Here is an 8,864-nt window from a genome sequence, read left to right on the forward strand (position 1 = left end):
TCAATAAATAAAAATATTAACTGTCATGGTCATGTAAACGGTTACTACTCCGTTTCTATAGGTTGTATCTTATTCAAAAGGATTTTTTCCTGTCTACTCTGTAAATATATATAATAATATAAATTAAAGTTAGAAAAGCATGGGTACTAATTATTAACGATATAACAAATGACTAGTTTTTTATATAAATAATCAGAATTGTTGTACTTTTGAATCGTTCACGTTTATGCAATAAGTAGTAAAAACTTAATTCATAGAATTTTAGGGGAATGGAGGAATTGTTTTAGTTCTAAAGATATTTCCATTACATAAAGCCGGAGTTGTTTCAAAGTGATGTTAAATTTTAAACGAAGATGTAAAAAGTTTTTCAAGAAAGTTAGAAATGAATTTCTAGCTGGGGGCAGTTTAGAATGCTTCAACAACTTGTTTTATAGAACATTTGTTTAACATGACTCTCTTTTTTTTCTTACTTACACAATTATAAACGTAGATTGATACGTATTTAAGATTTTAAATATCGGTATTTTTTTACAATATTTACTTACATCAACATTTTTTCATTCTCAAAGTTTTATCTAATAAAATTATTTGGTAAAAAAAATGGATTAATAAAAATTCGCTAAACACCGATTAAAGTTAGTTGTTACCTCTTTAGCTCTTGCTATAGACATACCTGACTTCACTAGGTCTAGTAATAACCTACTATTATCGTTTTAATTATTTCAGGTTGATGAAACATTAATTTACTTTCATTTTTTTTGTTTTTGTTGTTTTTCATTTTTTACTTAAATTTTTTTATTACTTATTTATATATTTTTAAATTATTGTGATCAGTTTTAGTAAGCCGTTGTGACATTTTATATAAATGCATATTCCGTGGAGAATAAAGTTTAATAAATTCTGTTCTGATCTGAGATCAGAGGTTCTAGGGTGACACAAACGTATGCCTGCGGTACCAGGAAAAAATGTCACTTTCTGGAAATATTATTAAAAAAAAAAAAAAAAAAAAAATTAAAAAAAAAACATTAAAATAACAAATATACAGTGCATTCCAGCATTTAATTTGTTAATTTACGTTGTTACTTTACTCTTTTTTTTTTTTCTACATATTCAACCGCTCTAAGGACAATTGTACTCCAATGATTTCTTAGCTCAAGGGTGCCGCGAATGTTTTCTTTTTAGCTCAACTAGGGTGCCGTGAAATTTTTTTTGTCTTCGACGGGTTCCAGGGCGAAAAATGTTTGAGAACCACTTGTTTAGAATATAAGAAAACATCAAATTAATTCATATACGTATATATTAATGTGACACTTATGTCAGCTAGGTTACAGGATGTCCCACTATGTCCACCTCCCTAGTATCGACAATTTTGATTTATTTTTGCTAGTTCGTGTGGACATATTTCTTTCTTTTTTTTTTTTTTTTAAGGATATTATAAATTTTTAAATCTTCTTCAGCTATCATTAAAATTTCCTACAGAATGGTGTACGAATTTCGATAGTAAATGAGATTTTAATACGAATTCATATCGGATCCTTCTTTGACATGTAATCCTATGTGGACTTTGGACTTTGGAGGACACCTAAATCTTAAAACATCCAGCGCATCCAATCTTTTTAATCCAAAAACCATATTCAATGCTCCAGATAACGCAACAATTAAAATTTTACATCACGACCTCAACATCACATATGTTATTCCAGAACCTCACTCTTCACCCCAATCCCTATCCAACACCAACCATCCCTATAATCCTTCTGGAAGGTTAAAACGGCAGTGAGTCCGAGATCTTTTGTAAATTTTGATCTTTGGCTAGCTTCTCCACTCAAGTCTAAGCATATGCGGCTTTAGCGCTCTCACTCCGTCTTCACTGCCTTTTAAAACCTGTTGCGCCGGCAAGAAGAGAAACGCTGGGATCTCTTGGAGGCCCTGTTTTGCCTTTCACATAAGGAGACAAAGCTTGGTCTAAAGCTCAGCTCTTAAAGCTGAATGGAAAGTTGTATATTAGGGCTTTTTAAGCTCTAATACTTATTTCTCTCCATTTTTACAGATTTTTCATTCTTCAATAAAAATTGGAAAAATTTTGGTCCGACTCCTGAATGTGTAAGTAATAAAAAACTGTTAGTTTTTGATGATTTGCGAGCCACTGTTAGTGAAAATAAAATAAAAAATAAAGATCAAAATTGTTTTAGATCTAGATTTCATGTAAGAATCGAATTATTTGACTAGCCGAAAAAGTGACGTTTCTATAGATAAATTCAATAATCACGTTGGATTCTGAAACAATTTAGTTTTTCATATTTTTTTTTTTTTTATTTTTGTACGGGTTTAACGCAAAATTTTTTTTGGCAGTTATTGAGTATTTTTGGCTCAAGGACTCCAGGATGCTCCAAATCAAAAATGTGCCCGACATGAATTCACTATAAAATCTGTTTTACTATCAGAAACCGTGAAAGGGTGCGCCATTCCACTAGAAATTCCATAGGTGTGTTTGAGAAAAACTCAAAAATATTAGGAATTTAATAACAACCTTGAATGATAAACCACATGACTCTGCTTTTGGAATTAATAAAAAAGAGATTAAAGGAAGCAGTCAATCCTTGAATAATTATTAAAATATACCCTTATAACATCTGTGAAGTTTGTTTTAAACAAAATTCTTATATTTTTTAATTACGTTGTTTTATTTTAATACTCTCTCCTCTCACCCTCAATGAACTCATAGATTGTATTTATATCATGCACAATATCAATTTTATCACTTATTTGATTTCTTCTTTGGATAAACGATATCCTGGATATCCTGTGTATTAATCCATCCTAATAATTAATCTGGATAAATATCGTATTAAAGTAATTTAAATATAATATCGGATGATTTTCAAATTTATCCAAGAAAGTATAAGTAAGTAAGGAAGCTCTATACTTCTATCTAAGGAACATTTTCTTAATATCCTTCTGATCAATCATTTTCATTTTTAGTATCATTGACTCTGGAAACATTTTTTTTTCTTCTTTAAGTATTTAATTCCGTTACTTTTTCTTACCTGCATATAGAGTATACAGTAAGGAAAAGTATTTCGATCGTGAAAAATTTCGATTTCGAATTTTCAATGTAAATACACTTTCTGAGGGTATATGAGTAGTGTAAAACGGTTATAATGATTTTTATTGAAATGTTCATGTCAATGTACAATCAAATGGTATTTAATATTTTCTAGGTCTTTTTGTCAATAATCAATAGTCTGGCAGGACTTAAATGACGATTTTTTAAATAATCTTCCTCTAAATTACATTTTATTTTAAGTAAGGTCATAATGACATGATACAGCATGTAGAAAAATTACCCATTGGCTGAACTCTAAAATCATTTTACAATATAATGTCAAGAAGCCATCTTCTTTTCAGGCGCCTTGGAGGATTGCCAAGAAAGGAAGAGGAAGCAAGGTTAGAACTAGTGGGTTTGGGTGGTTAGGTAGTTTATAATGGAAGGAACGATATCGGGTTCGGGCTAGATCGGTTACATAAGGAACATTTAGGTCTTTATGGATGGTTTTATTTGTAACAAAGTAAGGAGCATTGAGGATTTTACGAAGGACTTTGGATTGTAAGGATTGGATACGAAAAGAATTCGAAGATTTAGTGGAGCCCCAAAGCTCAACTCCGTATGGTCAGATGGGCCTTATTATTGTCATGTAGATCAGTCTTTTGAAATGAGTTGGAAGTTTAGACCGTTTGTCTTGTAAACGCTGTAATAGTCGGAATCTGCGTGCAGTTTCCTGTCTTTTCAGTCTTGTGTGAGGATTCCAGGTTAGTCGTTGTCAAGGTGTAGTCCAAGATAACGAATCTGTTCTACAGGGGTAAGAGCCACATTATTAAACATTAAAGTATACTGTTGGGCAGTCGGCAGGTTTATGACGAAGAGTAAAGGTGAGTTGATAGGACTTATCAATTACCTTTAATTTTGTTTATTTGAAAAAAATAAACTGTACTTATCGTTAGCAATAATAAACAATGGATAAATACAATATATTAAAGAATTTTATGAATAAATAAATGGAAAAAAATAAAAAGTAGAGACGTCGATTCGAACACGGAAAAGCCGTGATCGCCCGACCTTTCCCGATTGCATTTTGGTTTCGTGACCTTTTATTAAACTATTGTATTCTTCGTAGGGACAAAATTTATAGTTGCTTCCCCACCTCGAGATATCCTAATATATTAATTATTATAGCAATAAAAAATAAAAATGATTTTTGTAATTTTCGCCTGCCATGATCTTTAATTTTTCTTTTTTGAAAATCACAAAAACAGTAATATCTCCAACGAAATTCCACCATTCCACACAAAACTTGGGGAAGTGTGTAGGTTGGTGAGCGAAAGTTGTATGCTCACCGTACAAGATTTTTAGGTGTATGAATATTATTATTTTCAATTTTTATAAAAAATCTGCCTAAGTTTTTGGGTATATGATCGTTGAAGTAATTTGAGATAATATTAAACGTATTATATTGTGGTTATAGTTTTCTAATTTGTTATCAGGCACACCCAACTTTCTCCACTCCGTTTTCGGAAAATGTTAGTGCAGATATAATTAATTCTTTTCAATTTTTTTTTTTTATTACCGCAATACTCATGTACATACATTTCTTCTTTTTTTTTTTTAAAACGTTTCCACGCTTATCATTTCTTTAAGGTCATCAAGACGCCTTACCCCTCAAAACATCAATTTTACATTAAAAGTTTGGACTGAGAACTAAAATGGAATAGATGCCTACAATAAAAAGGCTGTAATATATTTTACCGAGAGCGTTTCGGCCATAAAGTCATATTCAGGCGTACTGAAAAATGGACCCAGTTTAATTAAATAGCACAAGTCATAAATCAGTTAGGATTTATAGTCGAAACATTGTTGTTCTAAAGAAAAATATAGAGGTTGTAAAATATTGTGCAGCTTTTTTCTTATTGGTTATAAAACTTTATAAACTATGAATATGAATTAAACATAAAATAGATCATAGGAGGATTTATTCAAATTCCCCCTTAAAAAAGAAAAATATTTTCTATTGTGTTTTTCTTTTTAATTGTTCATGTAATGTTTAGTGTGTGTAAAATTATAAAAATCTATAAATTAGGAGTTTTAAAATTAATATGGGAGCATCGCATGTGGATGAGTTAATTTTTTGTTGTGATTATCTGTAACACCTGTTTGTTAAGGGAAAATTTAAATTTTTAAATAAATTTTCTAAATGTAAAAAAGTTTTTAAATGTAGAATCAAAAAAAAATTTAATTTTGCGAAGCTGATGTTTTGACTATTGATATAAAAATCATTAATGGACTTTTTTTCTTGTTTATTAACAATTCTTTTCAAGTTCTATTGCAAAATGGGATATATATAATGTATTTATTGCATTATATATAAAAATTGAATATATAATACAATAACTTTTTTTAATGTACTCTCTGTTATATCACTGGTGGCATCGCTGGTTCTATTCACCACTTTGGTCTCTCTTTATTCATTTTGAGACCTTATGTCATTATATACATATTTATATAATTTATACTTTAATAATATGGAATTTATTATATTTATTATTAGAGGAGCTATAGGATTGGGAAGGTGCTACGAAGCGGAGACAGAAGACTACTTCTAGAATTTGGTACTTACGGAACGGTCGGCGACGAGGGACTGGCGGGTGGGCGTGAACGTATTGATTGCGGCGCGAGCACGCTGCCCCGCCCCCTGCCTTACATTCCGGATCGTAATCAATCCCGTCCGATACACTCATTCACTGTTACCGGACCGTCAGGTGCTTGCATCCCACACGTTGGAGGAAGGAGAAGTCGTTTTTGTCAGGAGCACGTTACCATTCACACTTTTGGTCATGAACAGAGATGCGCAGAATCTCGATCAGAAGCCAAAAGTGACCTTATTAATTCCAAGCAAGGAGAGCCAAAACTAGAGACAAAAATTAATATTATTATATAAAACTAAGTAGTCGTAAACTTATGACTTAATGCCCTATAGTATCCTTTAATACTCCACTTATTCTTGTTTAACAAATTTCTATACCGGGACTAACTCTAGACAAACGAATAGCTTGGAATCCTCATTCCAGACTGAAAAGACCCCCACTTCAACTATAATTCCTTGGTCTACGAAGGACTATCTGCAGGTCTAAAGTTGAGACTGAAGAGACTCGTGAATTGCTTCGTAAGGTTATCTTCAGGTTTCCAAGGCGCTCTCGAGACTCCCGCTGGTATACCAGTGGCTCGATCCAACCTGCCGAAGGAAATATCTCCTTGCAAAAACCTTCATATATCCTTGATTTCCCCACTCTTTGTTCATCCATCCATTCATTAAACACCACTTCCCAACCGCCTGATAAATTTATGCCCTACTATAGAACCGCCTCCTTCAGCAAATCCTTTTGGAATTCCCTTCCCATCTCCATTCGCCAAACCTCATCCATTCTTTCCTTTAAAGAAAATCTATTCCTTCACTCATTGCATAACCAAACCTCCACATCATTGTAAACAATATAAATAGGCATATAATGATTAACATTATAAAAAGTAAAGCCTAGATCTCGATATAATTTCATTTTGCTTATTGGAAACTTTAAATGTTTGCCAGACAAATAATCACAATGTGTGACCCATGTATTTATTCTTAGGGGACATATGTCCCAGAATAAAATAATTTTTTATTTCATTTCAAAAGACAAAGAAGCTCGTCGTTTCCGAATATAACAACATTTAACTAAACAAACGGACTAATCTTCCAATTAATTTCAAAATACTCATTTTCATGACAATTTATACTTAGAGAGTTGAGCTTTAGGGCTTCACTAAGCCCAATCCGAATGTAGAACTACGCAATACAAACGCCAAGGGCCAAACGTTCGTGTTTGGACTTGTTTCGGAAATTGTCGGTTCTGACTCTCATGTCAAAGGATTTTCCAACAACACTACATTTGAAATATGCATATGCAAACATTTTTTTTTTCGACTGGTGCTTAAAAGCAGTATTGGATAAAAAATAATTTCAATTAAAATTTCTGTAATTTGAAAAAAACATTAGTAATGGTGACTGCTTCATCGAACACTGCAATGTCGGTCCTCAATTACGATTACTAGTTGGTCAAAGTAATTGCAATCACTAATTATAATCTTATATAAATGAAATTACTCTTTACAACATTGGTGAAAACCGACTTTTTTTTGTACCCTCCTGAAAAGATTTTAATTGGTATTTAGTACGTACATATAGGAGATATGCTACATGTATAGCTGGGTATGAAGGAAACCTTCAAACCGACATCCATTCGTCGTTTAAATGTTATAATTACCAACGTTATAATTACCGGGAATGAAAAGGCAGACTCACAGACCAGACTAGCTATAAAGACGGGTCAAGTCGTAACATCATCAACATGCAAAAATGTTATTTCATGGATCAAAGAAATTGGATAGCAAGAGTGGCAAGACGAATGTTCCATCACAAGAAACAACAAGTTAAGAATGGTCCAACAGACAGTGAAACGTCCAACCAGAAACTTGATTCTGCTACGGAGAGATGTGGTATTAACCCGTCTTCGGATAGGCCATACTCGACTCACTCACGGTCATCTCATGAAAAAAGAAAATGCACCGATGTCTCGCTACTGCGGAAACGATCTCACCGTTAGGCATATTCTCACTGAATGTATTGCTCACGAATCACACCGGTTCTCTTCAGATTTACAGGAGATGTTGAGAGAAGATCTCACAACAACAAAGCTTTTTCACTTTTTAAAATTCAATAATATCCAAGATCACATATAGTCTAACTCTAATTCCAGCATGTATAAGTGGACGCATAATTTAATATAGTAATTTACTAAACACGTCAATTATAATTGTAATTGTAAATTTGTAACTTTCTGAACATGTCAATTGTAATTTACTAACTTTGTAAACCCAGTGTAAGAGGTCCTAGTGGTCGAAAAACTTAAATAAATATATATATAATTACCACTTACAAAAGGTGAAATAAGTAAAAATCATTTTTAGTCCGTGTATATACCTCTTTCTGTTTTCGTTGTATATCCAACAGGAAAAAAAAATACCATGATAATAAAAAGGCAAATAAAGTGAGAAAAAAAAAAAAGGTATATATTATGTCAGAATAAAATAATGGTTTATTTCGTATTTAGAAAAAAATATGGGAACTACAATTAAAAAAGTATTGCCCATAAACTTAGAATATATAGCAAATAACGGAAATACATATTATTGAAGTCCCCCGAGTTTAAAAAATATAGTTTCGCATAATGATTTGTATGTCTGTCAAAAAAACGAATCTAAAAACAGAAAATCGTAGGAAACTTAAATTCCATGTTTGAGATCGGTATATACCAAGGATGTGACAACAGTCTTTTCGATGAAAACTATAGACCGAAAGTACCATTTAATAAAATCGATTTTTCACATTTTCTAGATTTTCTCGACATTGGCTGTAAAGATTTTGAATAAAACTTTGCGAATAAATGATCAAGTAAATGTTCTTTAATACCAATTAAGTCTCACACTAATTGAAATAGTCTAACAGGACTTAAATGCCAAATTATCAAAAAATCTTCCTTCAAAGTATCTTTAATTTTAATATTTGAAATAAATAACCATTTTTAATTGTTGGCAATAATAAACAATAGATAAATACAAGAGAGAGAGAGAGAGAAATACTTTATTTATTTATCAATGCTGCCTAAATACATTAGGTTGCTATCTCACACAGCATACTTATCAATCCGTAATCGGACATATAATATAAAGTAATATAAATTACACATACATGGTATAATCATAAAAAAAAAGA

At 31.7% G+C, this 8,864-nt stretch overlaps 1 protein-coding gene across 1 annotated transcript in view; it reads right to left on the minus strand.

The window, feature by feature from the left end:
• Positions 1-5,763, minus strand: part of ChT (choline transporter) — a 101,423-nt gene extending 95,660 nt beyond the window's left edge. Inside the window, exon 1 of the mRNA XM_014431500.3 lies at positions 5,673-5,763. The gene's annotated coding sequence lies outside the window, so the exon portion shown is untranslated. The remainder of the gene's footprint in view (positions 1-5,672) is intronic.
• Positions 5,764-8,864: the final 3,101 nt, after the last annotated feature.

Source organism: Halyomorpha halys, unplaced genomic scaffold (assembly GCF_000696795.3).
Source record: "Halyomorpha halys isolate HHAL.00 unplaced genomic scaffold, Hhal_1.1 Scaffold978.1, whole genome shotgun sequence".
Classification (NCBI taxonomy): Eukaryota; Metazoa; Arthropoda; class Insecta; order Hemiptera; family Pentatomidae; genus Halyomorpha; species Halyomorpha halys.